We start from the raw sequence: 27,847 nt of genomic DNA on the forward strand, positions 1-27,847 counted from the left end.
TATAAGGACTAGGTAGGAAATCACACAATTGTAGGTAACATGGTTAATTAGAGTCAAGGAGAAACCCAGGGCATGAATAATAGTGTTTGCTGATGGCAGACACAAATTTTGAAAAATTTGTGTTCATAAATACCTGTAAAACCTAGTTAAATAAAATAAAACCCCAGTGGGTGGTAGTTTTATTCAGCAGGATCAGGGGGACTTATATGGATAATATAGTAGATTTAAGCAGTGATTGTTTACCAACTGCAGTAAAAGTTTTAAAACAAAATGGTAGTTTAGTGATTTTGTTGCATTAATCTTAGCTGGCTAATAGGGGCAATAACGTGCCTAAATCAGTTCTTTAGAGAGAGAACATCAGTAGTAGATATACAAATCCGCTACCCAGCAAAGGTGGTTATGTACAAAATTTCTAAAGCTTTTAAATGTTTAAAGAGGTTCTTCAGGGGCAAATTGCCATCACCAATATACTAAATGGGTAAATCTCTAAACATCGTGTGCCCTTGGAGATATGATTAGGTAAGATGACGTTATGTGATATAAATGTATTATGTATACTCACATTTCACAGGTTACTAAGCACAAGATTTTTTTGTTTCTCCTTCCCAATTGATCCATAAATCATTGAAAATGAGAAAAAGAGGGATAATGGTAATGCTATAAAGGGTGTAAAAATTAGAAATTTTCCTATATACAGGGAAACTTTGAAGGAATTTTTATGGTAATGTAATAAGATAAGACAGTTTACAGTTCCCTGATGCCACTTAGTGGTCGAAATTATGTGAAGATCAGGCCATAATACTCGCAAAGGACAGCAAAATATGTTTTTTCAATTCCATAAGGGTAGTAACACCTGGAATGAAAATCGTAAGGTATCAGAGGGGATGGGATGGGATAATTACGCTCGGAAGGGAGAATTCCCAGAAGAGTATCTTGTTTTTCTTCCCATATTAGGAACCAAGAAGTGGATAACTGCAGAGGATATCAGAATTCTACAAGCAGACACAATGGAGAGAACGAGAGATGGGTAGGAGAAAGTAAAAATTTCAAGACAACTGATATTTTTTTCTTTCCTACAAGATAGATGAGAATTAAGGCGGTGCCCACCTGTAGCAGATGATATCCCTGTCAGATCATACAAGAGATCCTGAGACGGTCGCTAAGGACACAGAATGGCAGGACTTGGACACAGATGAGATCCAAACCAGATGTCAAATACGACTGTACCTCACAAGACCTCCCCTCGTACTTTGCAAAGATGATGACATCATGAAGAGACACCAAAGATGAACAACTTTAAGATCTTAGATTTAATTGTTGAGGGGTAATTTATTGGGCCGTACCTCGACATAATTAATTCCAAGCTCAAATATATATATATATATATATATATTTATATATATACATATAACCTTATTGATTACCTGTTCTCACACACTCATACATGTAGCATACAATCACTAGGAACACTGATAAGAGATGACAACAGATATCTGTCAGTCTAACTGTAATGACAGACAACTGACATCAGGGTGAATGATGAAGAGTATATAAATAATCTATTATTTTATATCTAATTTTATAATATATATGAGAATTCAGCCATAGTTGAATGAGCACACTAACTGTGCACATACAATCCCTTCCTCCACCTGTTACTATGGAACTTAAATACCTGAGAAACAAGGTTTGAGCAGTTGGTCAAGTTAAAATGTGAAAGGCTGTGGTCTGTGTCCTGTGGAAAAGTAAACTCCGCCCACAAGAAAGGTTTTTGATCTCATGTAACAAGGGAAGTGAAGCTCATTGCTGGCTGTTTTTCTACCTTGGAGGACACACATGGCCGAACTGCTTGAATGTAATGGCGGTTTGTATAAGGGGCCTGGAGAGGCCATTTATATTAGAAAGGAATAATGTTGTTGTAAAAGGAGTGTTGTAATGGAAGATGGTTGCTGTGTGGTTCTGTGTTGGTTTAATGTTGTAATGGAGTTTTGTTAGGTTATTTGAGTGGAATTGTCTGAGTTCAGATAAAATGGAGTTGGTGAAATTTTTGTCATGGAAGCATTTGTATTATACATAGTTCTGTGTGGTTCTGTGTTGGTTTAATATTGTAATGGAGTTTTGTTAGGTCATTTGAATGGAACTGTCTGAGTTCAGATAAAATTGAGTTAGTGAAGTGTTGGTCATGGAAGCATTTCTGGTTGTCACGGGCACTAGGAGTTTTACCCAGAATTCACCAGATGTAGCTACACTTACCAGAGGTGCGGAATCTAACACAGTGGCTAGTCTTCTCCAGGAACTCCCGCAAGGAAGTATGGTTTTTTGCGGCTGCCACTGTGCAGGTCGTGGTCCTCTGGGTAGTATGGTGACTAAGTGCAACCATACAACAGAATAGAAAAAAGGAATGTCAATGATATCAATGCTGGGTCTCTGCACAGTAGAACTGTGATGGTACAGCAGACTAGTTAGCAGTATACAAGGAGGAAAGAGTCCAAGTGCCTTAGCACGCAGAAAACATATAGCAGGCCAGTACTTGATTACTGGATAACGTTTAGGCAACGACCAAATGACAATGCGGTAGGCGAGTCAGCGACTTACAGCTATAATACAGAGGCACTTATAGACTTTAGTCCAAACAATAGCTACCATACAGAGTAGTAGCTATGTCACAAAGAGACATGAGTGGTCTACAGCTGGTAGGTTTCACCACTGATGTGTAGAGAAGACTTGTCTTAGCGCAGGCATGTAACAGGATAGCGTGAGTGGTTTGCAATTGGCAAGTTGTACCACTGATGAGAAGAGAAGCCTTGTCCAGGTGCAGGCATATAACGAAGTAGCGTGAGTGGTCTGCGATTGGCAAGTTTTACCACTGATGTGTAGAGAAGACTTGTCCTAATGCAGGCATGTAACAGGATAGCGTGAGTGGTCTGCAATTGGCAAGTTGTACCACTGATGTGAAGAGAAGACTTGTCCTAGCGCAGGCATGTAACAGGATAGCGTGAGTGGTCTGCAATTGGCAAGTTGTACCACTGATGAGAAGAGAAGCTTTGTCCAGGTGCAGGCATATAACGGAGTAGCGTGAGTGGTCTGCGATTGGCAAGTTTTACCACAGATGTGTAGAGGAGACTTGTCCAGGTGCAGGCATGTAACGGAGTAGCAAGAGTCGTCTGCAGCGGGTAAGTTCTACCACTGATGTGTAGAGGAGACTTATCCAGGTGCAGGCATGTAACGGAGTAGCGAGAGTGGTCTGCAGCGGGTAAGTTCTACCACTGATGTGAAGAGGAGACTTGTCCACAGCAAACGGATAACACGAGCAGAAACAGGAAACACCTCAGAGTCTCAAGGGAATGAGAACCAAGAACAGGCAAAGGTAATAGGGCAACAGGTGCCTTAAGTAATGAGAGGTGATTAATTAACCAATGAGACTAGAGGCGAGGTTTTAACAGTTCATGGTTTCTGCACATGTGCAATCTTAGTCAAGATGGCGGACGGCCGCGGCTCAGGACAGGCGCCGGCAGGAGCGAGAGAGACCCATGTCCCAAACTAGAGGCACTAACAGTCCGGTGAGTGACACTGGTTTTGGCAAAGGTTATTCTTGGAAGGCTAATGGAAATTGCAAATGTTGTGTAATAAAAGTGTATGGAAATAGTTTGTTTTATGCAGTTTAGTGTAAATGTATAGTAAGTGTATGGAAATGGTTGTGCATAGCTTGTTTGTTAGATAGAATGGTGGTGATGGAAAAGTATTTCATGGGAAAGTGAGGAAACCGTGTAAATGGTATTGGGAAGTCTGCTATGCTGATGTTGAAAAGTGTGGCAGAAATTAGGATTTAGATGCATAACAAGTGATTGGATTGTTTAGGAAGTGGTCAGATTGTTCAATATAACGTTTTGTTAGACTGTTGGGTTAAAGGGTAGTTTGTAACTCTGAATCTCTGAAATAATGTGGTTTATTGCTGGAAATGTTGATGTAGTTAATATGGCAGCAAGGTGAACTGCCATGTGTTTAGAGCATGCTGAGTTCAGACAATAGAGAAAAAGGATCTAGTGTCTGGCAAGCTTGTAAAATAGCTGCTATCTAGAAACTTTCATGTGAGGGGAATGTGGATAGTGAATAATGGCTGTTGGACTTTGACTGAGATAAGTGAAATTAAATTATAGAGGGACAAATGTGGTAGAGTTTGGAGAATATTCGGAAGGTTAAAATGTATGCTTGAGTTTGTGTCTCTCTCGGTGGTAGTCACTTTAACGGTGCTGAGACCACCGACAGTGACTACCACGAACAGAAGAAAACGAAAATGACTTCCCCGACTCAGAATAAATGATGACTGACCTTAAGGGGTGCATTCAATTGAAGGCGGGATCGCCGAAAATCCCGCACTCCAAAAATATTACCGTTAATACGGTAATTTACTCGCTGAATTTCTGCTTGCGGCTCAGGGAGCTGCGAACTGAAATTCAGCGAGATATTACCGTATTAACGGTAATATTTTTTAAGCGCGGGAAGAAGAACACAACAAGTCCCCGACAGTGTGATAACAAATCATGATCACCAGTAAAAACTGCATGTTCTTTGGACGTCATTTTAAATTGCAACCTCTCTATGACTATTTTTAAAGCGCCAATGCCACTTCTTATCCGACCTGTTACAGCTAGGCTTAAGTGTAACAGTTAGGTCTTAAGGTCAGTCATCATTTACTCTTTAAGTCGGGGAAGTCATTTTCGTTATTTTCCGTTCGTGGTAGTCACTGTCGATAACACCAGCTCCGGAATTTCATACCTCACCTGTCTCTCTCTCCCCCAGAGTTCTCCCCGTTCCTCCCCTTACACACACAATGCGTTCACACACCTGGAACAATAGGTAAAGCTTGACTCACACAGATACACTTACACAGACACAATGACTTGTACATTTATATAACAGGCAATAAATGTAATGTATTGCACCAAAATCTATACTTTGTGTAAAATATTGTTACGCTGTTTACTGTTTTATAATGTATACATAAGTTTTACAATTAGAATGTTAATAATAGAACACATTTTAAATGAAACTATACTTTGTGCGTAGTTTTTCTTGAAGATATGAGCATAAGCTATTATATGAATATTGGTCCTGTGGATTTAAGGAAAAATAAGAAATATATTTCTCAGGTTACATCAGAAGTACCATTGTGAGGAGATGGTTGCATAATTAACGGTATTAAATGGTCATCCATACATTTGCCAGATTATTAAGGAGATTAAAACCCCATAGACACCCAAGAAATCCTTTTACAATGACATTTAAATAATACATTTTCACCAATAACATCATCCTATGTCAGCTAACATAATCTTATTTATGATCTCCTTCAACCTTCGTAGTTAAATACACTCTAATAATACCAACAGGTTTTTCATCAACACTTGTGGGACAGGCTAATGTCTGTTCATTTTGCCCAGTCTCCCAATACTCAAGTTTCTTTGTACGTGAATCGGTGATCGGCCTGCTGAATATTGGGAGACTTCAAACTAAGGGACCTAGACCTAGTAGACCCACTACTGGCCTCCCATCCCATAATTATTATTATTATTATTTATTTGTTAGGCGCCACAAGGTATCCGCAGCGCCGCACACAGTACTAACAGTAGACTATACAGGGTGAAACCATACAGAACAATGAACAAAAAGTACCAATACTTTAGAAACTCCGGGCAGTCATATGCAGTAAAGATGGAGCGGAAGAACAGGTATGGAGACAGGAGGGGAGGGGGTCCTGCTCATACGAGCTTACATCCTAAGGGAGAGTAAACAGACCAGGCACAAGAGGAGCCAGTTGAGGAGATGGGGGTTAAGTAGATGGTTGGTAGGCTTTGAGGAAGAGGTGAGTTTTGAGTGTACGTTTGAAGGAGCACAGAGTAGGAGAGAGACCGATGGAACGAGGGAGGTCGTTCCAGAGAAGGGGGGCTGCACGGGAAAAGTCTTGGATTCTGGAGTGGGAAGAGGTCATAAGAGTGGAGGAGAGGCGGCGTTCCTTGGCCGAGCGCAGGGAGCGGGCAGGAGTGTGAATGAAGAGGAGGTTAGAGATATAAGGGGCAGTAGAGTTGGAGAGTGCCTTGTAAGTGGTGGTGAGGAGTTTGAAAAGGATTCTGTAGGGGAAGGGGAGCCAGTGTAAGGCAAGGCAGAGAGGGGAGGCAGAAGAGGAGCGGCGTGAGAGGAAGATGAGTCTTGCGGCCGCATTGAGTATAGAGCGGAGGGGGGAGAGGGGGGAGTGGGGGAGGCCAGTGAGGAGGAGGTTACAATAATCGAGGCTGGAGATGATGAGCGCATGGATGATAGTTTTGGCGGCATCCTGAGAGAGAAAAGGACGGATGCGGGCGATGTTGCGTAGTTGGAAGCGACAGGATTGGGCAAGGGAATGAATGTGGGGGCAAAAAAGAGATAGGAGTTGAGGGTGACACCCAGGCAGCGAAGTTGGGTGACAGAGGAGATGGTGGTGTTATTGACGACAATAGAGAGGTCATGGTGGGATGGGAGTCTGGGTGGAGGAAAGACAGCAGTCGGATACCTGAGCGAGGAGGGTGGAGGAAAGATCAGGAGAGGAGATATAGAGTTGAATATCGTCAGCATAAAGGTGATACTGTAGACGGAAGGAGGAGATGAGAGCACCAAGGGAGGAAGTGTAGAGCGAAAAGAGTAGAGGGCCAAGAACAGAGCCCTGCGGGACTCCTACGGGGAGCGGATAGGGGGAGGAGGAAGAACCAGACGTGGATAGAGAGAAGGAGCGATTAGCGAGGTATGAGGCGAACCAGGCATGGACAGAATCAGAGAGGCAGAGAGAGAGAAGAGTTTGCAGCAGTAGGGGGTGGTCCACGGTGTCAAAGGCTGCAGAGAGGTCAAGGAGGATGAGAAAGGAGAAGTGACCCTTGGATTTGGCTGATAGGAGATCATTAGTAACCTAGGCATGGGCAGTTTCGGTAGAATGGAGGGGGCGGTAGCCAGATTGGAGAGAGTCAAGGAGGGAATTGTCCGTGAGGTGCCTGGTTAGGCGGCTGCAGACAATTCGCTCAAGTAATTTGGAGGCATAGGGGAGAAGAGAGATAGGGCGATAATTAGCAAGAGAGGTGGGGTCAACATTGGGTTTTTTGAGGATAGGAGAGATAAGAGCGTGTTTAAAAGAGGAGGGTACTACACCAGAGGAGAGTGATAGGTTGAAAAGGTGTGCTAGGTAAGAGCAGGCAGTAGGAGAAAGAGAGCGAAGGAGGTGAGAGGGTATGGGATTGAGAGGGCAGGTAGAGGGTGGAGAGGAAAGAATAAGGGAGCGAACTTCTTAACCGGTTGTAGGGCTGAAGGAGCACCAGAGTTTGGTGATAGGGGGAGGTGAAGTCATGAGGGTGGCGGGAGAAGGGGAGGAGGAGATGTTCAGTCTGATGGCCTCAATTTTGGAAGAGAAGAAAGTGGCGAAGGCAGAAGCGGAGAGGGAAAGCGGGACAGAGGGGGGGAGGGGGGAGAGGAGGGAGCTGAAGGTGGCAAAGAGGCGGCGGGGATTGGAGGACTGAGAAGAAATGAGGGACTTAAAGAAGGATTGTTTAGCGAGGGAGAGGGCAGAGGAGAAAGAAGAGAGTATGAATTTAAAATGGAGTAAGTCAGCCAGGGAGCGAGATTTCCTCCAGAGGCGTTCAGCAGTGCGAGAGCATCTTTGGAGGAAGCGGGTGAGTTTTGAGTGCCATGGTTGGGGAATAATGCGGCGTCGGCGGATAGAAGAGGCCGGGGCAACAGCATCCAGGGCAGTGGTGAGGGAGTGATTGTAGAGAGAGGAGGCCTGGTCGGGACAGGCCAGGGAGGGGAGGGGTGAAAGGAGAGTTTTGAGAGAGGAGGAGAAGGAGGTGGGGTCAATAGCATACAGGTTACGTCTAGTGAGGGTGGCTTTGGGCGAGGCAGGAGCAGGGGAGGAGTACAGAGTGAAGGAGATGAGGTGGTGGTCAGATAGTGGGAAGGGAGAGTTGGAGAAGTCAGAGAGATCACAAAGATGAGAGAAGACAAGGTCAAGGGAGTGACCAAGACAGTGGGTGGGGGAAGAGGTCCACTGAGTAAGGCCTAGGGAGGAGGAAAGGGCGAGAAGTTTAATGGTGGCGGGGTCAGAACAGTTGTCAATAGGGATATTAAAGTAACCAACTATGATGGAGGGAAGGTCAGAGGAAAGGTAGTGGGGGAGCCAGGCAGCGAAGTTGTCAAGGAAAAGGGAGGAGGGGCCTGGGGGACGGTAGATGACGGAGAGATGGAGGTGGATGGGGGAGAAGAGACGGATGGAGTGTACTTCAAAGGAGGAGAAGGAGAGGGAAGGTAAAGAAGGAATGACACGAAAAGTTCAGTTAGGGGACAGGAGGAGGCCCACTCCGCCTCCTGGACGCTCGTCTGGTCTGGTGGAGTGGGTGAAGGAGAGGCCCCCGTAGGAGAGAGCGGCGGGAGAAACGGTATCAGAAGAAGTAAGCCAGGTTTCAGTGATGGCAAGAAGATTAAGAGAGTTGGAGATGAAGAGGTCATGGATGGAGGAAAGTTTGTTGCAGATGGACCTGGAGTTCCAGAGGGCACAAGAGAAAGGGAGGGAGGGAAGAGGGGAGATGCGGATGAGATTATCAGGGTTGATGGAGCGAGGGGGAGGGTGAGGGAAATATTTCAGAAATAGTTAGTGAAAAGAGAACTACTTCTACTTAATATAATCTCTAAGGCACGAGAGAGCACACCAAGCGCTCAGTTTGGTCTAAAACCTTACCCAACCAAGAGTGATAGTCATTCTCATGGATGCCTGCTCGAGTCCGAATTATTACTTGACTGGCATCGCTGAATGCACCTCTCTTCAACTATGGGGTCAAAGTGCTTACAGACACAAAACTCCTCAGACAATAGTCCCTCACACTGTCTCCGAGCTCCAAGGTTAGCAAATTTTTTCTTTTACCCCTGAATTGAATACCCCAATTGGCTGGACCGATTGTGCTATCAACTTCTCCTTCATCCCCACCTCTTCAATATCACTTCCTGAATCAGTCTCTGTCACCGGTTCACGATTTAAAGAATTGACTGTCCTGAAAAGAGAATGAGATGAGAGAAACACTGGACAGGGAAAAACAGGAAAACCACTGTTCCATGCTGAATAACAGTCTTTGCAAAAAGTCCTTGACTCAGGTGTTACCTGCGATCTTGGGTCTCCTGGCACAGATTTAGGAGTGTCGTTCTCGGCTGAAATTTGAACCTTCTCTGGGTATTGACTCCTCTGCAGTGGGTGGAATGGGTACAAGTTTCTCTCTGCTACTCCTAGGGATGTGATGCTGGTCGTCAACACTTGGTTTGTCAAACAACTTTAGCGTAGGAAACTACAATTCATAATACTCTCCCAGTCCAACATCATAACAGTGAGTGTAACTTAACAGAAGACATTGTTTCGAATGTCTTTTGTTGCTGTCTCACTATTTGCTTTTCTTTACAAGATCTTGAACAGTCTCTCCATTATGAATTCAGATTTTCAACAGTCAAAAGTATTTTCAAAAGGTGACAGGTTTAAGAGACAGCTTAGGAGTGATTCAAATAGTGGGGAGGACTAGCGGCCAAAGCTACCGGCCACTCAAATCTAGTTTCAACCATCACTCTATTCAATTCGTTCTAGATAGTACCGTTTACTCTATTTTCCCACTGGCTTGTGGCTGATAAAGAGTGTGTAACTTACTATCACTGCCCATACATTGTACTCATTATCTAAATGTTATTACCAGTAAGAATGAATACACCTAACACCTTCTATATAACTCTAGGGATACCATATCTACTAACAAAAATCTTGAATATGACACAGCAATATTAGAAACATTTGTATAAACCTTTACCCAGATATATTTAATCAGTACACCAGTATATACTTGAGAATCCTGCAAGGTGGCAATTGGATGAAGTTGATTTGTTTAATCTGGAGAAAGTCCATCTGTAGGAGGGGTATGGGATGGCTCTATTGGTATTGTCTTCCTGACATTTTCTCTCAATCAAGTAAGACAGGACATTTCTACTAGCCCGAGAAGAAACATCTGATGCATACCAGTATGCTCTTACCAGCTTGCACATACCTTTTTTACCCAGATGAGTCAGACCATGTGCTGCCTCAGCTAGGCCTGGAAGATACACTCTGGGAGCCACAGGCCTACCTTGTCCATCTCTCCAGGGTCCAGAGGACTCCTGACCACATTCCTTCACTTTCCAGACCGCTTTTTCCTGCAGGGAACACAAATCTTATATTTTAACTAATTCTTGTGTGTTTACAATTTAGAAAAAAGAACAAAGAAAAAAAAATGATTTGTTGCTTGTCACATTTAAACCTGCTGCCCACTTGACAGCTTTGTCCGTCATTTTATTAAAGTCATGTGTATAAGCTTTAAATTAAATAACAGCTACTTCATTTGGTAACTGTGTCACAGTCACAAGTCCTTCATGTAATGTGTGTGTGTTACTCATGTCCTGCTATTGTTATAAAAGTTCCTCAGTCAACTCAACATCGCCCCCTATCCTAGAAAAGTACTCAAAAGCAATGTATATCAACTGATTTACCCTCTGCCAACTCACATGCCATTTTCAATCCCACAAATTCAGCTCCCTGGCTAGGTGAGGATGGCAAAGGGGTACATTTTTATGGCACCTTTGTCAATTATAACAATATCCAGTACATGTCTATCTGACTATGAAAAATAGAAAAAAAATGAAAATTTTACATTTTCTAAATGGTTTCACTTATGTTAGGTCTTGTGGCAAAAATCTTAATCAAATGTTCCACACAGAGATGCATATCTGTATTTCTGCCTAATTCACCTTCAGCTAGTCTCCTGTCTCTTTCCACCCGTTGTGCGTCTAGAGGCACAATTTGTACACTTTGCTCAGGAGACAAAAGGCAGATACCACCTGCAATCTATAAAACTTGAAGCACACTTCCTCAACAAAACTCCTGCTTAAAATCAGCAGCTTCTATAAACATAAAACAAAACCTTTAGCTACCTTCGTGACTATGTCAGTGTAGTGTGTGTACCCCTAATTCTGTCTGTTGTCAAAAATGTCTTAGCCCCATATTGGACCTTTGTCTGGCATGGCTGTGTTCCATCCCCTTGCAACCTCATATCCTGTTACCGAGAAATAAATGAACAAGTCTTTAATTTCAAACACTGAGGATATAAACAAATTAGGACGCAGAAAAACTATTTTTCATACTGCACTCCTTATTTGGTTGAAAATGTTTTGGAAAACAGTCATGCCAGACCTGTGTCCTAAAATATTGAGGTTGCCTATAACCCTTTGGGACAGTGTCTACATATCTTGTATCTCTTTATAAGAAAAGAATGAGATACTGACAGTTAGAGATGTAATGAACGGGAAATAGGATAGCAAAGAATAATAATAAAAAATGATTTGCAGAGAGACAGCAAAGCAGAAAAGGAGTAAAGGAGATTTACAGCAAGATGACAGCTGGATTGGGCACTATGGGGAATTGGCTCTCAACTATTCCACTAATCCCCTTCACTCTTAACTAATCTATGCCTCATCCCCCATTCTTATTAAATTTAACAGGGAGTTACATCACCCATCCAATCCAGTGTTGTCCATCGTTACCTCGTATGGAACGCGGGATCTCTGATCACAATATACCTATACACCTTGCGATGGACTCGTGACTATAATAGAAAAGTGCAAAATTAACCCTTTGTGAAGCATACTCTGTACCTCCCATGTGTGTCTTCCAGGAATACATAAAAACAACATTAGAAGCAAAGTATATACACATTTCATTTTACATAATAAATCTCAACCAAATAAGTTATCATGGGCCACCTATCACACGCTGCTCATTCGGCTTCCATAGACCAAGACTGAGACACTCACATGTGTCTCATTAACAGACTTTAAACCTCTAAGTGCTGATCTGTGCATGTGCAGACTGATTACCTGTCCACTTCTAATTAGATTCCTATTGGTTCCTGTGTTGGCTCCAGACTTGAAAAGGCACTTCCTCCCTTTCCTCTGGGCCTGTTGATCAAGTTACCTGTCTGGTTAGGTCCTTACCTATTCTATGAGCTCTCATCTAGATCGTCAGTGCCTCTATTGTTACTCTGTGGTCTGTACCGCTCAAGCTGCACCTGTTTCCACTGTGGTTCTACCCCACGGGTTATACCTGTCACGGTCACAAACAGGAGTACAGCTAGGAGTCACGAATATGGTAAAAACACTCTGGGCTAGATTTACTATCAGGCGTGTTTGTAAACCCGCCGACTTTCGGCGGGTTTGGCGGCGGTTTAGCAATCGCCGGATTTACTAAGGCTAAACCCGCCGTCCAAACGGCCAAAAATTATGTTTCCAAACCCGCCTCTGTATAAAGCGCCATGACGGTTTCAACAATGTTCTACATACAAACAGCCGGATTTACTATTAGGGGGTTTATAAAGCCGCCGGAAAACCGCCATTCAATAGACCAAAATGAAAGCGCTGCTTGTGAGCAGCGAGATTGTTCAAACAGTGTGCTGTTTGAACTATTTCGCCATTTCTAACATAAGAGAAAGAGCCATTTTGTGCAAAGTTTCCTCCTTTAGGATTGTATATGGGAAATGGGCAAACTGGCATGTAATTTGAGGTTTTTTGTTTTTTTTCCCATCCTGTATTATTGAATCCTATTTACTGATGTAAAGGTTTACCGGCCACTCCACATGCATTTAAAGTGCGTATGAATCTGGAATCTTTGCCTGATGTGGACGTAGTACCAATGTTTCTACTCATGTAAACCAGGTTCCTAGATATATTTGGTGGGGGGCTTATGTATGCACCTGTTAAGGTGTCTGATATTATCCTGGCTTGCTGTCCGATACATAATCTAGCTTTACATCAACTTACCCCACCGATTATTGCAGTACACAGTGAACAAGTAGGGGCCCGTGTCCCATTTGGTGATGTGCAGAGCACACAGGGGGAGGCAGATTTGAGACCGTCTCATTACAAACTACTTTAAATGTAAGTGCATACAATAAAAAACATATATTGGTTTTTGATTTTATGTCAGTGCAATGGTTTTAATAATGGAATATTTTAATAAAATTGGACCCTTTAAACAGAGGATAGTGTGTACTGTGAATGTTGTAATTGTTAAAATCCCTGTAAAGTGACAGTTAGAGGTCAATGTGTATGTGAAATTAGTGCATCGTTTTAAAGAAAACAGTATACTCTTGTTTAATGGGAAGAAAAGAAAGAATGATATGAATGAAATATAACTGCATTTATTGCATTACAACATAATAAAAGAAAAAGTATAACGCTTACACAACACATTCCCCAAGAATACATTTTTTGCCCTAGCGCCGTCTTTTCGCTGGCATATCACTGTGCTTAGCCCCACTCTCTACCCTCCCTCGCCCACCCCTGGTGCGAGCACCTCTCCTTGGAGGAGTGCTATGTGTGGATCTGCTCGGCGTACTAGCAGTACTGGTGGAGGCCGATGAAAAAGGGGCCGGCAAGCGGGCAATCAGTTCCTGCTGGAGTTGGCCTGCCAGCCGGATAACATTGGCATTCCCCTCACGAACGGAGGAATGCATGGCGTCCACAGACCCAGACATTTGGGCCAGCTGCACATTCGTCTGCTCCAAAGTGCTTGCCAGCCGGTTTATTGCAGCAGGGATTTGGCTAGTGGAGCGGTGTATTCGCCTCAACTGGGCCGCAATTTGTGACATGTGGCCAGTTTGCCTGTCCATGAATAATGTCTGTTGCTGCTGGAATGCGCCAATAGACAGCGCCATTTCTCTGGCTGGGTCCATAGGTGCAGGTGCAGGTTGGTGGTGTGATGGTTCAGCAGGGCCAGGTGAAACTTCCTGGAGGCCAGACACAGGGGCATCCACTGTTACCAGGGTGATGGTTGTTAGATCCTCTGGCTCAGGGGACATTTCCAGGGACTCCGCCTGAGGTGGCTGGTATGAAGAGGGCCCTGTGTATGAAAAATGACGGTAAGTATATAGTATATAATATGTTTGTATATTGCATTCTGAACACTGGATAGGAAACAATAATCTTTAGCAACTACAGATTCTTTCACAATGTTTGCATTCCTGATTTCTAGTCCTATGCTACCTGCTTACGGATGCACTTATTATCCTTTTAATACCCATTATCATTTGGACTGTGTAGTACATGCTGGGTTATTTTGACTAAACTGCATGGTATCAAAAGTGGAGATGTTGCCTATAGCAACCAATCAGATTTTAGCTGTCATTTTGTTGAATGCAATAAATAAAGTAAAGGTATATTCTGATGGGTTTCTATAGGCAACATATCAGTTTAGTAAAATGTAGCCCTAACTTCTCATTGCAAACAATAAAAATAAAAAAAATAAAAACATTGACAGCAACATTTGCACAGAAAATCAAGTAACTCCATTATTTCTCTCCTAAACAGAAATCACGCACCTGCTTGCTCGTCTGTGCCCGAATCTCTCGCTGAAGGTGGAGGTGTAGGTCTGGCACTGGGACTGAACTGCGGTCCTGGCGATTCTGGATGTATTAGAAAAATCATACAATGTATTTCCAGAAAAAAATAATTTCCAAATATACTGTTTATTGCACAAATGTGTTTGCAATTTTTTTTTTTTTTCTATGAGAAAAAAAAACCTTTACAAACTATTAGAGGCAAAAATACACTTTGAAAATAAAAAAATAAAAAAAATAATAAGGAAAAACGTTTGCAAAGAGAAAAGCAGTTTTAAAAAGAGAAAAGCAGTTTTAAAAAGAGAAAAGCAGTTTCAAAAAGAGAAAAGCAGTTTTAAAAAGAGAAAAGCAGTTAAAATACTGTTAGGGTAAAAAAAACAAATAACTCACCAACTACTTGGCCAAAAGAGGGCGAGTCGGTGTCCTGGACATTTATGCCCTCTACAATTTCAGCCGGCATTATCTGGCGCAGCTCCTCCTCGTACGTGGTGTACTCCATACGAAGTGGGGGGCCACCACGCGTGCGCCTTGTCGACCTCCTTTCCTGGGCCATCTTCTCTTTAAGCCTCCTCTTAATATCAGAGAAGCGCTTGCGGCAGTGTGCCACTGTCCGCTTCAGTGGGCCCACCGCGTTCACGGCATCACAGACTCTCCCCCACAGTTGGTGACGCCGCCTTAGAGGAGTCCGGGCTGCCAGGTTCCCTAGGATGACCTCGTAGCAGGGAATGATGTTGTGCACCAACACACAATTCTCATCATGTGAGAAGCGCACATTCCTCCCTGTCTTGGTCTTCCTGCCCTGTCCTGTCTCCTCAACCTCTCCCTCTCCCTCCTCTGACCCCTCAACCTCCATCTCCCTCTCCTCAGCCTGTTCTCCCCTCCTATCTCTGGACATTTTTACCCAGAAGACAGAAAAACACAAAACACTGAAGGACTTACAAACACAAAGAACAAACTACACTACCTACAGACACACTCTTCAAGCCGCCATGCATCACGCCTGATAGTAAATCTAGCCCTCTGTGTTTATTTGCAGACAAGTATAAATAACAGGTAGTCAGGAGTAGTGGTAATTACTACGTGCAGGCTGATGCAGGAAATAATATAAATGTCCAGAAACAAGCAGGTACACAGCTAATGCAGGGAAGCAGGGGTATGAACAGATTCCAGGCAGCATGAACCAGAGGAGCAAGGCAGGAGGAAGAATCCACAGGTAACACAGGATATGACATCAGAATAGGACAACAATAACCAGCCATGTGTGCTGGGGAGGAACAGGTATATGTATGGGAAATGAGGACACACCCAGGTGCATGGGATGATTGGAAAATGGGTTAACCCCTAATGCAACATAAAAGGCACAATAGCAGCACCTCTGGTGATCAGAGGTACTGCTGCAATATATGAAAAGAAACACACAAAATGAACAAATAGTAAAGCCCAAATGTCCAGGAGGCAGGGACTGCCAGGCAAAGCAGTATGCTGTATACAGACCGTTACAATACCACTCAGCTGCACCTGTCTCTACTGTGTTGCCATTCCATGGGCTATACCGCTCAAGCTGCAACCACCTTTGCTGTGTGCTACACCATGGACTAACTCGCTTCAGCTGCACCCGTCTCTGCTGTGTTACTAACTACAGGTTGTACCACTCAAACCGCATCTACCTCTGCTGTGTTGCTTCATCTCGGGCTATACTGCTCCAGCTGCACCTGTTTCTACTGTGTTGCTTCTCCACGGGCTATTCCGCTCAAGCTGCAACTACCTCCGCTGTGTGCTACTCTGTGAGTTATACCTCTCAAGCTGCAACCACCGTCACGGTGTGCTACATCACGGGCTATACCGCTCAAGCTACAACCACCTCCGCTGTGTGCAACTTCACGGGCTATACCACTCAAGCTGCAAACCATCTCTACTGTGTGTCACGCCTCGGGCTATACTGCTCCAGCCGCACCTGCCCTCGCTGTATCGCTGATCCTGGAACGGGACTGTTTAAACCACACCTGACTCTGTCAGCTTGCTCCTTCAAGTCAACTCTCTGAGCCGTTCTATCCAGCTTCATCTGTTCCGCATTGGTCACTCCGGCTCAGTGGCATTACAGGTCGTATCACCAAGCTGCTTGTTGTCCTCTTTTCCTGGCTGAACTGTTCAAGTATCATTGGAAGCATTAAGGCACTATTTGGTATCGGGTCCCTGCCGCATCTACTGTGTATCTACTGCTACCTGGACTGTTAAACTCTCCTTTGATGTGTGCTGCGCTATTGTGATACCATACCCCTGTGCCTCAGGGGTATGGTATCACACCCTATTCCACCCTATTGCTGGACTGTTCATTCTAAGCCATCTCCATTTACTTATTGATTATTCATATTGCCTATGACATTGCCGGTGGCTCCGCCCACCTTGTACCACGTTTCTAGTATCTATGCATCTACCAAGACTTACCTGTATATTCATTCAGTCATCATTAAACCGCTGATTGTACTTTTATCCTGCATCTGTCATCTGTTTGAACCTTGGGTTACCATTTCCACTTACCAGTGTATTGTTAGATTCTCCCCGAGAATCCGTTCTCACAACATCACTGAACGGATCTAGAGTCCAGAAAACCAAACCGTGACACCACCGCAGTTAGAAGAAAGAGTGTTATAATGACCCATTGTTAACTTGTCTTTTAAGGGAAAATTTTATATTTCTCCTGCAATCCCCATAATATTTCTCTGGCTGCCCTTGTCTACAAAAGAGAAAAATAAAACAAAGTTTGTATCAGAAACAGACAAAATATTTTCATTTTTTACATTCAACACAAAAACAAAAACAAAACAAAAAACACCCCAAAAAAATCAAAACAAAACAAACACAGACTGTATCCGTTGGCAACTGTTTCTTATGCAGAAAAAAATCCTAGCAACTGTTATCACCAGTCTTTTTTTATTGTTCTAAGGCTATATAGCCTCATTGCAGTCAGGGTCAATTGTGTCTTGACACAATGCACATCTCTCACCTACTAATAGCATATACATGTGAAACCTTATTTTTCCTTGTAGGATTTCTGAATCTAAGCCATTACAGCAACACAACAAATTTATTTTACTGATACATGATACACTTCTTTTCCCTGGCTGCACTTTAGTACTTATCCACTTAAGGTGAGTGTCACAAACACGCTTCCAGCTGCCGTGACTTTGGGGTGTTCTCTGTATGAGGTCACACACGATTTCAGCCCGCAGTCTCTCTCTACCTATCACACAGGTTATAGACCTACGGAATCGCCCCCAAAGCGCTCTCACACCCCCAGACACTTCAGGTTTTGCCACTACCTATTAAGTACGGGCAATAGGACCAAAATATGCTGTCCCACACTGGCACACAGGGTTCTAGTTATACAAACTAGCAAGACCCACACCAGCACACAGGGTTAACTCTTCACACCTCCAGACTATTACACAAATGTAAATGCAAGCACACACAGCTTGTTAATCAAATGTATCAACAAATCACACACTGGCATTCCAAGGGTTAACTTGATCGAGCAATCTGCCTCTTCTAAACAGGCTAATGGATTCGTTAGAGTATCAAGGACGCAACTTATTAAATTATCGATTTAATATACAAAAATAAAGGGCATACAGATAAAAAAGAATGAATAACAATTAATAGATTTAACATAACAAGCAAAGCAGTTTCAAATAAAAAGGGGTTACATTCAGAATAGCACTTACGTGAGTTGCATAATATGCGCCATGGGGAATTGGCAAGGAAGATGGACAGCTTATCAATGTGGCTTGATTTTCCCAAAAAGTCTGACAACTTGTCCCTTCAAAACACAGGTTTTTAAGCCCACTCAAATGGGATGGTCTTCACAGGGGCAGTGTTTAATGCTAATAGGGAGGCAGGGATATCCCCTGGGTGTCACTGTAGTTGGCTTACAAATATTCCCAAAGTTTGGACCTGTGGGTAATTCTTCACAGATACTTCCCAGAGAAATAACTCCCCCTTCAATAAACCGGTCATAATCTCCCGCACATTTAAATACCAAACATGCTGGAATTATGACAATGTGACATACCTTTTCCAAAGATATGTGATTTTAGCTGTTCACGGATACCACCCGTACCTGTCATTCACAACCCTGGTGTGACTTCTGCTCCTCAGTATGGAGTGACTCCCAGATTTCCCAAAATATGAACTATGACAACATTTTGCTTTGAAGGTCATATTTCTGTATACCTGTATAGGCTTTCACATGCTGCCTACCAGGATCTCCAGCTGTGATCGGCCCCACAAAGTCTATTCAAGTGTCTAAAACTAACAGTATGAGATCTTTGAAGCTGCTAAAGGTGGCATGCTTATCTTCTCACACTGGGATGTGCAAAGCCATCAAACACATTTACATCAGACCCTCTGTCTTTAAATTTTACACTTTAAATTTATCAATGGATTCATTTGATATAACCTATTTACACTGCAGTTATGAATTATCCCTTATAAATAACTGCAAGCTCTCTATATTCACGACAGTGAGGAAAGTCAGTGTACATATTGACAATGAATCGAATAGAAACAAATGTTTCTACAGACTTTTTGAAAAACTGGTCTCACAAGATTGAATTACTGCCTTTTATTTTCAGACAACATAAACAAAAAACAAATACATTTAAGTTACTCATTTTTAAACCTGAACAGTTACACACTTAATATAGATTATCAGTTACATTTGCTATTTTTATAAAAAAAAAATGTTTTTTTTATTCGGTTTATACTTTTCTGCTTCCGCTCGTTTCATTTCGCTTCGCTACTTTCTGCTATGCACGCTATCTTGCCACATGCTCCCTTACTGCTGCCACAGTTTTAAACAGTCAGCTCAACTCTCAGTTTTCACAAATATTTTTATCGCTAACCTTAAATAGTACCTCTTGATAAATATTACCAACCATTATGGGAAAGGGTTTCACACATTCATTGGTCATCTTGACCCACTGATCACAGTATACCATTGTATACTTACCTTTACTGCATGCCACTGCATACTTACCTTAAAATCTCTACTCACAAACACAGACCCAACCGGGCCTACTTTGACCCACTTTTCGACCATGTCTAACGTTTGTTTAACACCCATGTGGAAACGGAATTTTCCAATGCTTCACAAGTGCAAAACTCCAGCTACAGATTTTTATTGGCCGTGGACGAATTCCACAAGCTTTATCCACTTACTTCTTCTAACTGGGTACAACTTAACACCTCATGCAATGCCAAGCGTACACAGCGAGGACCCCTAACACAGAAACTGGGAGAACAAAACTATACACCTTGCAATATCCTGCCTTTCCAGCACACCTGTTTGAGTACTTTAGAAGTGGGAGAACTGAGTACTGAAGAACACCAGCCTTTCCAGCGAATTTCCTCCCACAAATCCCAAGTCACAATCACAGGTTGCGTGTGCAACCATGCTTACAGATACTAGCTATCAATAAACTTTGCGACCACTATTGGGATTGCAATGAAAACCCCTTGTTTTCGATTCACTGTATACCTTCCTTGTATACACTTCCTCGGCTGTCTTTATACCCTATTTCGTCAAACAGCAATTCCCTGTCTCTTTCAACAGTAAATCAACTTTTTCTTCACAATCACACAATTCATATACTGTACATATAAACCTTTGTTTTCTGCACAGAAAAAAACTTTCCCAAATGGTTGTAATAATTTCTCAGAGGTTTTGTCAATACATTTCACTATAAAATACACCAGGACTATCTATCAACACAATTGTTTAAACATGCGGCAATACAGGGAAGCATATGCATACACTAAGCAAACAAACCACGTTTAAATCGCAAAATGATATGAAAAAGAAACAATTTTTCTTTCTTGTCCCCAAGTCCTCATTAGGACCCCATAGATTACACAAAGCGGATATTCGGTTTGACAACACTGCATGATATAAAGGCATAGAACCATTTGCGTTCTCTTCCATATATGACGCGTCTCCCACCCTTTGTTGGTAAACCGAAATACGTAGGTTTTGCGAATCCTTGAGCAGTGTAGTGTTTTTTCGAACCCCCAAACTATTAAGTTAATTTTATCGATTACCAATAAAACATTGTCCAATGCGATTATTGTGGTTCCAAAGCACAAAGATATTTAATTGCAAAATATAGCAGGATTTACAACAAGCCATCATTACACATAAATGATACTACAATAAAGCAGGAAAGTATAAAAACACTGAATACATTACATTTTCTCTAGTGCTTCACCTGGGCCCAGGATAAGGTAGAGTCATGTCTTCTGTAGTCAGGCTAAGAGAGAGCTAGCTGGGGAGAAGCTTGCTTATATGCAGTTTTTGTACAGAAAAAACTACTGATGATGTCACTAATGTCAGATCTAAAAATCTGTTCCGAGTTTGCCTGTGGTGTCAAGTATATCTGGAAGTGCTTCAATCAGCTTGAGAGAATAGACACAGACAAAGGTTCTATATGCATGATATATTCTCAGTTTATTGATACAAAGACACAAGATTTTATAGCCTTCTGAATATATGGTAATATATGAATTCTACGCCATAAGCATACAATAGTCTATGGGATGCACTGCGGATTAACTATTTCATGTATTCTTGAGGTGTTTAACTTACTCCCCCTTCTCAGGCCAGATGTGCCAAATATTCTTATCCCAAGGGGGGCTGGAGGGACTGGAGGTTTATGTCTGCCATATCCAAAGTTATGGGTGCAGCTCCCTGCACACTGCAAGCTGATACTGAACCCACTTGTTGTACATGACTTCTTTAGACAAACCTTGCTACATTATCACAGGAATTCTCTATGTCAGCTTAACCTCAAGCCCGTGGGCTTACATTTTGCAAAACTGCATTTCTGCAGAAAATGAATAACCTCTTTTAGTAAATAATATATCTATGCGAGTAACAAAAATGGCTGAACAAAGGCTTCATGAGGCCTTAACAAAATATAATTTTTAACATTTCCCATCTTTTATTCAGTTTTCTGCTTACCTCCTCCTACCTATCCTGCCTATGTCCAGAGCCACTTTCTTATTGTCGATCATGCAGGTGCTTATACACATGTATCCTGCTAAAAGGCCACATGTATAGGGTTGATCCCCTTAGAGAGTTGTCAACCCATCCCCCACTAGTAATAAGCTTGTGATCCTCCTTGTCCTAACTTGATTTATGAGGAGATGTAATTGCAGTGAGCAATTATCTAGGAAAAAAGTCTCTTAATAAGTAGTCAATGAATTTATGGTAGTTCTGCAATTTTTGCATGTTCTTCGTGCAGTCTTCGGCTTTGCTAATGGGAATAATTCATGACGCTCATCATCCAGTCTAGTTTCAGCTGTAATTTCTGTGATAATCAGAGGTTCGGGATTTTCAGTGGTTCCCTTTTCGGAGAGATAACAGCCAAGTGTCAGTAACTTCTTAATCAGCCATATAATTAGTTTCATTTTCACATATATACGATCAACAGGATTGCCAAACCCTTTGTACTAATGCCAATATTCCCAATATCCAACATGAATCATTACTGCAAACTTGGCCAATGAGGTTATGCATCTGCACAAAGGCATTTTCAGAGTTTACTCTCCTATGAGTGCAAATTGTTGAGCACTTCTTCCCCTTCTGTTTCTCACAGTGGCATAGACAATTTGTCACTTATCTGTCTGTTTCACACTGGGTTAGGGAGGCTTTGATCCCTACTTCAGTCACAACTATTTTGGCAAGACATATCAATACCAGAAGACAGTATATTTATATTTATCAGAACAAGACTCCCCTGATTTGAAGACCTTGCAGTGTGATGCGTGAATCCAGGTGTCATTTCCCCGTACTTTTACTGGTATGGGAGTCGTCAACAGGACTTGATAAGGACCCTTGTATCTGGGTTCAAGACTTCTCCTGATGTGTTTTCTCACGACCACCCAGTCCCCAGGTTGCAGACTGTCGGTACCTGTATCAAAATTAGGTCTGGAATGGAAGAGAGCACATGACCATGTATTTCAGTTAGTTGTTTCTGTAATAAAGCAACATAGTTTAACAAATCACCATGTACATGCTGTAGTTGGTGTGAAAAATAACAGCCTGTTCTGTGTGCTGTGCCAAACAGGATCTCATATGGTGTTAAACCTGTGTCTTTCCTAGGAGTGTTTCTTACTGAGTGCAGGGCCATAGGTAAACATGAGATTCATGGCAGGCCTGTTTCAGCCATTATTTTCTGCATTTTCAATTTTAGAGTACCATTAAGGCGCTCCACACATCCCGATCTTTGGGGTTTGTGGGTGAAGGGCAGATATGATTCCCATGTCTTTTAAAAGTTCCTTGAATTCTTGCCCCGTAAAGTATGTGTCACGAAATTCACGGGTGATCTTAGTATCCCCTGAATCTGCCTGATTTGCACAACAAGGGCACGGGGTCTAACGGAACAGGTGGTGTTCACCAGGAGCCCCCGCAAGGAGGTATGGTCTTTGCAGCCCCTGCCCCGCAGGTCACGTCCCCTTGAAAGAGTACCAGGTAGATCAGTTTGGGAGAGCAGAGAACAGGTAGAATACCCAAAAGCAGAGTATCAGGAACAGCGTGGAATTCCAATATGTGATCTGCAGACAGGAGGTACTGAACAGTATTATTATTATTATCCTTTATTTATTAGGCACCACAAGGTTTCCGCAGCGCCGTACACCATACAAACAGTAGACTATACAGGGTGAAACAGTACAAAACAATAAATAAAAATACCAGTACTTCAGAAACTCCAGGCTGGTTAATGCAATAAACACGGAGCAGAAGAACAGGTAGGGAGACAGGAGGGAAGAGGGCCCTGCTCATGTGAGCTTACATCCTAAGGGAGGGAAAACAGAACAGGCACAAGGGGAGCCAGATGAGGCAAGGGGAGAGAGCGAGTGGAGGAGATGAAGGGGTTATGCGGATGTTTGGTTGGCTTTAAGGAAGAGGTGGGTTTTCAGTGCACGTTTGAAGGAGCACAGAGTAGGAGAGAGGCAGATGGAACGAGGGAGATCATTCCAGTGAAGGGGGCTGCACGGGAAAAGTCTTGGATTCTAAAGTGGGAAGAGGTGATAAGTGTGAAGGAGAGGCGGCGATCATTGGCTGAGCGCAGGGAGCAAGCAGGAGTGTGAATGGAGAGGAGGTTAGAGATAGAGGGGGCAGTAGAGTGGGAGAGAACCTTGTAAGTGGTGGTGAGGATTTTGAAAAGGATTCTGTAAGGGAAGGGAAGCCAGCGTAAGGCGAGGCAGAGAGGGGAGGCAGAGGAGGAGCGGCGTGAGAGGAAGATGAGTCTTGCGGCCGCGTTGAGTATAGAGCGGAGGGGGGAGAGATGGGAGTGGGGGAGGCCGGTGAGGAGGAGGTTGCAGTAAGCTGTACACTAGAAGGTAACTCAGAGTAGGTAACAACGGAGTCACTGGAACAGCGTGGAAGTTCAATGTGTGGCCTGCGGACAGGAGATACTGAACTGTAGCTGTACACTAGAGGGTAACTTAGAGTGGGTAACAACGGAGTCACTGGAACAGCGTGGAAGTTCAATGTGGTCTGCGGACAGGAGATGTTGAACTGTAGCTGGACACTAGAAGGTAACTCAGAGTGGGTAACAACGAAGTCACTGGAACAGCGTGGAGGTTCAATGTAAGGTCTGCAGACAGGATACTAGGAGCAGAGAGAGAAGGAGCCGGGTCCTAGCACTTGCATGGAAGTGAGCACAAAGCACAGGCACCTGACAGCTATCCCTTCATTAGATTTGGGCCAATGAGGGACGAGTGGGAGGTCAAAAATAGAAGAATGGGTCTGCACAAGCGCAGACCCGAAAGCAAGATGGCGCCCTCCATCGGGAAGATGCGGCCGCGATTTCCGGGACTTCTGCCTGCCGGGGGAAGGTACGACCGTGGGTACCCGCTCGCGGGACTGGCGAGTGACAGTACCCCCCTTTTAAAAGTGGCCACTGGACACTTAGAGGTGGTCTTATGTGGAAACTTGGCATGCAAATTTCATAGAAGAGCCGGAGCATGAATATCAGAAGTGTTAACCCATGAGCATTCCTCAGGACCGAAGCACCCCCAATCCACCAGATACTTGACCACTCCTCTGGAAGTCCTTGAATCCAAAATTTGTGTAATTTCAAACTCCTCCTGTTGTGAAAATTTGAGAATCTATTGATGATCAAAGGCTTGAGAAGAGAGACAGTAGCGGGTATGGAAATCAGCGATGAGTAGATCAGGAATCAGCAGGAAACTGAAGATACTAGTAGAACACAGGAGACACCTTCAGAGACTCACAGGGAATGAGACTCGAGATCAGGCAATGAGGTAATGAGCACAGGTGCCTTAAATAGGGAGAGTTGCCTGATCAACCAATTAGATTAAAAGCAACAGTCACAAGAGTTCTTGGGTGCTGCGCATGCGCAGTCCATCAGGATGGCGGACGGCCGCGGTTCAAGATAGGTGCCGGCAGAAAGGCTAGGGAGCCACGCACCAGCGTAGAGGCACTCACGGTCCGGTGAGTGACACGGATATTCTGGGTTGAGAGCCACACCTTGTCTCCCACTTGAGTGCAAGTACTGCCTGTCGTCTTCTATCAGCAGAGACCTTGTAGCGATTAGAGGATTTCTTGAGACAGGTAACAACTCAGGACCAAATAGCAGAAAAATGTTGTAAAAGTTCCTCAACAGCAGGAACATGGTTGGGAGGGCAGAGAATTTGGGAAGTGCAGCAGGCAACCCATAAACAATAAATAACGGTGTAGAAGAGGTAGATTCATGAAACAGGTTGCTGTGAGCAAATTCAGCCCAGGGTAAAAGATCGACCCAGTTGTCTTGGTTGGAAAAAGAAAATATCCTGAGAAAGGTTTCAAGATCTTGATTTACTCTCTCCGTTTGGTTGTTAGTCTGTGGATGGTATGCAGAGGAGAAATTGAGTTGAATGCAGAAGCTATTGCATAATGCACACCAAAATTTGGAAGTAAATTGAACCCCTCTGTCGTGAACATAGAGAACTTAGTTATTTATAAGAGATAAATCATAACTGCAGTGTAAATATGTTATATCAAATGAATCCATTGATAAGTTTAGCTACTAAAGTGTAAAATGTGAAGACAGAAAGTCTGTTGTATGCGTATTTGCACATTCCAGTGTGAGAAGATAGGCACCTATGACAGCTTCAAAGGGCTCTTGCTGTGAGATATATCCTGACACAAGTTAGTCATTGGACTCCTGAATAGATTTGTTGGGCCGGTCACAGCTGGACATCCTTGCAGCCCAAGGCAGCATTTTGAAGGCCTATACAGGTATATATTATTTTAAACTGCTTTGCTCGTTATGTCAATATATTAATTGTGTATTCATTATTTTTTATATCTGTATGCCCTGTACTTTTGAATATTAAATCTATAATTTAATATGCTGCGTCCTTGAAACTCTAACAAATCCATTAGCCTGTAAAGAAGAATATAGCTCTGACAAGTTAACCGTTTGCATGCCAGTGTGTGATTTGTTGATCAATTTGATTAATAAGCTGTGTGTGGTTGCTTTTACATTTGTGTAACAGTCTGGAGGTGTGAAAAGTTAACCCTTTGCTTGCTGGTCTGGGTCTTGCTAGTCTGTGGATAGCTAGCAGCCTTGTGTACCAGTGTGGGACAGTATAGTGGGTTCTAATTGCCCGTATTCAATAGGTGGTGGCAAACCTGAAGTGTGTGGGGGTGTGAACGCTGTTTGGGGTGATTCAGTAGGTCTATAACCTGTGTGATAGGTAAAGAGAGACTACGGGCTGGAATCGTGTGAAGTCACGGCAACTGGGAGCGTGTTCGTGACACCCTCTATCGGAAACAATCTCTTGAGGACAGGCATGGAGATGGAATATTTCCTTAGTGTTCCTAAGTGTTGTGCTAAGACTGAGGAGGAAGAGAGACCCACAAGAGGGATGAAATGGGCCATTTTTGTAAAGCTATCCACTACGACCCAAATAGTGTTAAATCCTCTGCTGGAAGGAAGATCAGTGACAAAGTCCATGCTGATGTGTGTCCAGGGTTTGGACGGTATTGGAAGAGGTAATAGTGGACCCACAGGAGTCAGACGAGAAGATTTGTGCTGAGCGCAGATGTTGCAGGCAGCCACAAATTCCTTGACATCTGAGCCAAGGGAGGGCCACCAATAAATTTGAGAAATGATCTCATAAGTTTTAAGGAATCCAGCGTGTCCAGTGAACCTGGAGGTATGATACCATCGCAGAAGTTTCTTCCGAAGAGAGGCAGGAACTAATGTTCTCCCAGGAGGAGGAGTAGAGGATGTAGAGAGTACAAGTAAGCACTTGGGGTCCAAGATAGAACGGCTTAATGGTGGATCTGAATCCTGGCTGGAGAAAAAGGCATGGGAAAGAGCATCCGTTTTCTTATTTAAATGGCCCAGCTTGTAAGTCACATGGAGGTTAAAGCGACAGAAGAAGATTGACCAGCGGCCCTGCCGGGGATTGAGGCATTGGACCGTTTGAAGATATAAAAGGTTTTTGTGATCAGTGAAGATGGTGACCATGTGTTGAGCCCCCTCCAAGAGGTAATGCCATTCACAAACAGCCAGCTTCATTGCCAATAGTTCTTTATCACCTATTGAAGAACCTTCTCCTATGATATGATTCTCAAGCCATTTCATGCATTGTTCAAAAGTACCTCCAATCCTCCTAGCCACATGGCAGCATTAGCTATTTTGCATGTGTTTGTAAAACCCCACACACAACTCTGGTCAGTTTCAGATAACAGCTTTGAAACCTGAGACAAAGGAGGGTGTTGGGACACTGGGAGGGTCACTTGCTTTTTACTGTTGGACACATAGATAGTGGGGAGAACCGACAGGGGTGATGACATCATCACTCCTGGACCCAAGAAGCTCCATGTGTGTGTGGTAAATCACCACACACACGCTGTTACTTGGGAGGCTGGGACTTTCCAAGTCTGGACTATAAAAGTCCAGACCCGGGACCCCCTCTCTCTCTCTGGATGCCTGCTGCCCCTTGACAAAGAGCTCTATATTACACTAGGAACATTACACTAGGAACATTACACTAGGAACATTATAATAGGAACATTATACAAATAGGGATACACTACACTGCAGAAAAGATCTATAGGATTACAACACACTACAATATATATATATATTACACTAAGCTACAAGAAAGGATTCCATCCATGTTCCCTACACTGCAGATATGAATCGGACCGAGGATACAAGGACTTGATAAGTATCATTAATATATATATATATCCATAGAGCTATATGTGTATTTGTAATGTGGATTTAACTATTTATATACATATAATTGAGTAGCTATTGTCTGATATCTATGATAGTTTAATCAATATTATAAATACT

The 27,847-nt window shown here is 43.1% G+C and overlaps 1 protein-coding gene and 1 long non-coding RNA gene across 3 annotated transcripts in view; one reads left to right on the plus strand and one right to left on the minus strand.

Annotated features, from left to right (window-relative positions):
- WIPI2 (WD repeat domain, phosphoinositide interacting 2) overlaps positions 1-27,847 on the plus strand; it is a 289,569-nt gene that overhangs the window by 37,246 nt on the left and 224,476 nt on the right. The window lies entirely within an intron of this gene.
- On the minus strand, positions 13,256-14,628 carry LOC142096964 (uncharacterized). The gene is made up of 2 exons (XR_012678065.1): positions 14,451-14,628; positions 13,256-13,972 (listed from the first exon to the last, which is right to left on the minus strand). It is a non-coding gene; the product is annotated as an uncharacterized LOC142096964 (long non-coding RNA).

Source organism: Mixophyes fleayi, chromosome 7 (genome assembly GCF_038048845.1).
Source record: "Mixophyes fleayi isolate aMixFle1 chromosome 7, aMixFle1.hap1, whole genome shotgun sequence".
Classification (NCBI taxonomy): Eukaryota; Metazoa; Chordata; class Amphibia; order Anura; family Limnodynastidae; genus Mixophyes; species Mixophyes fleayi.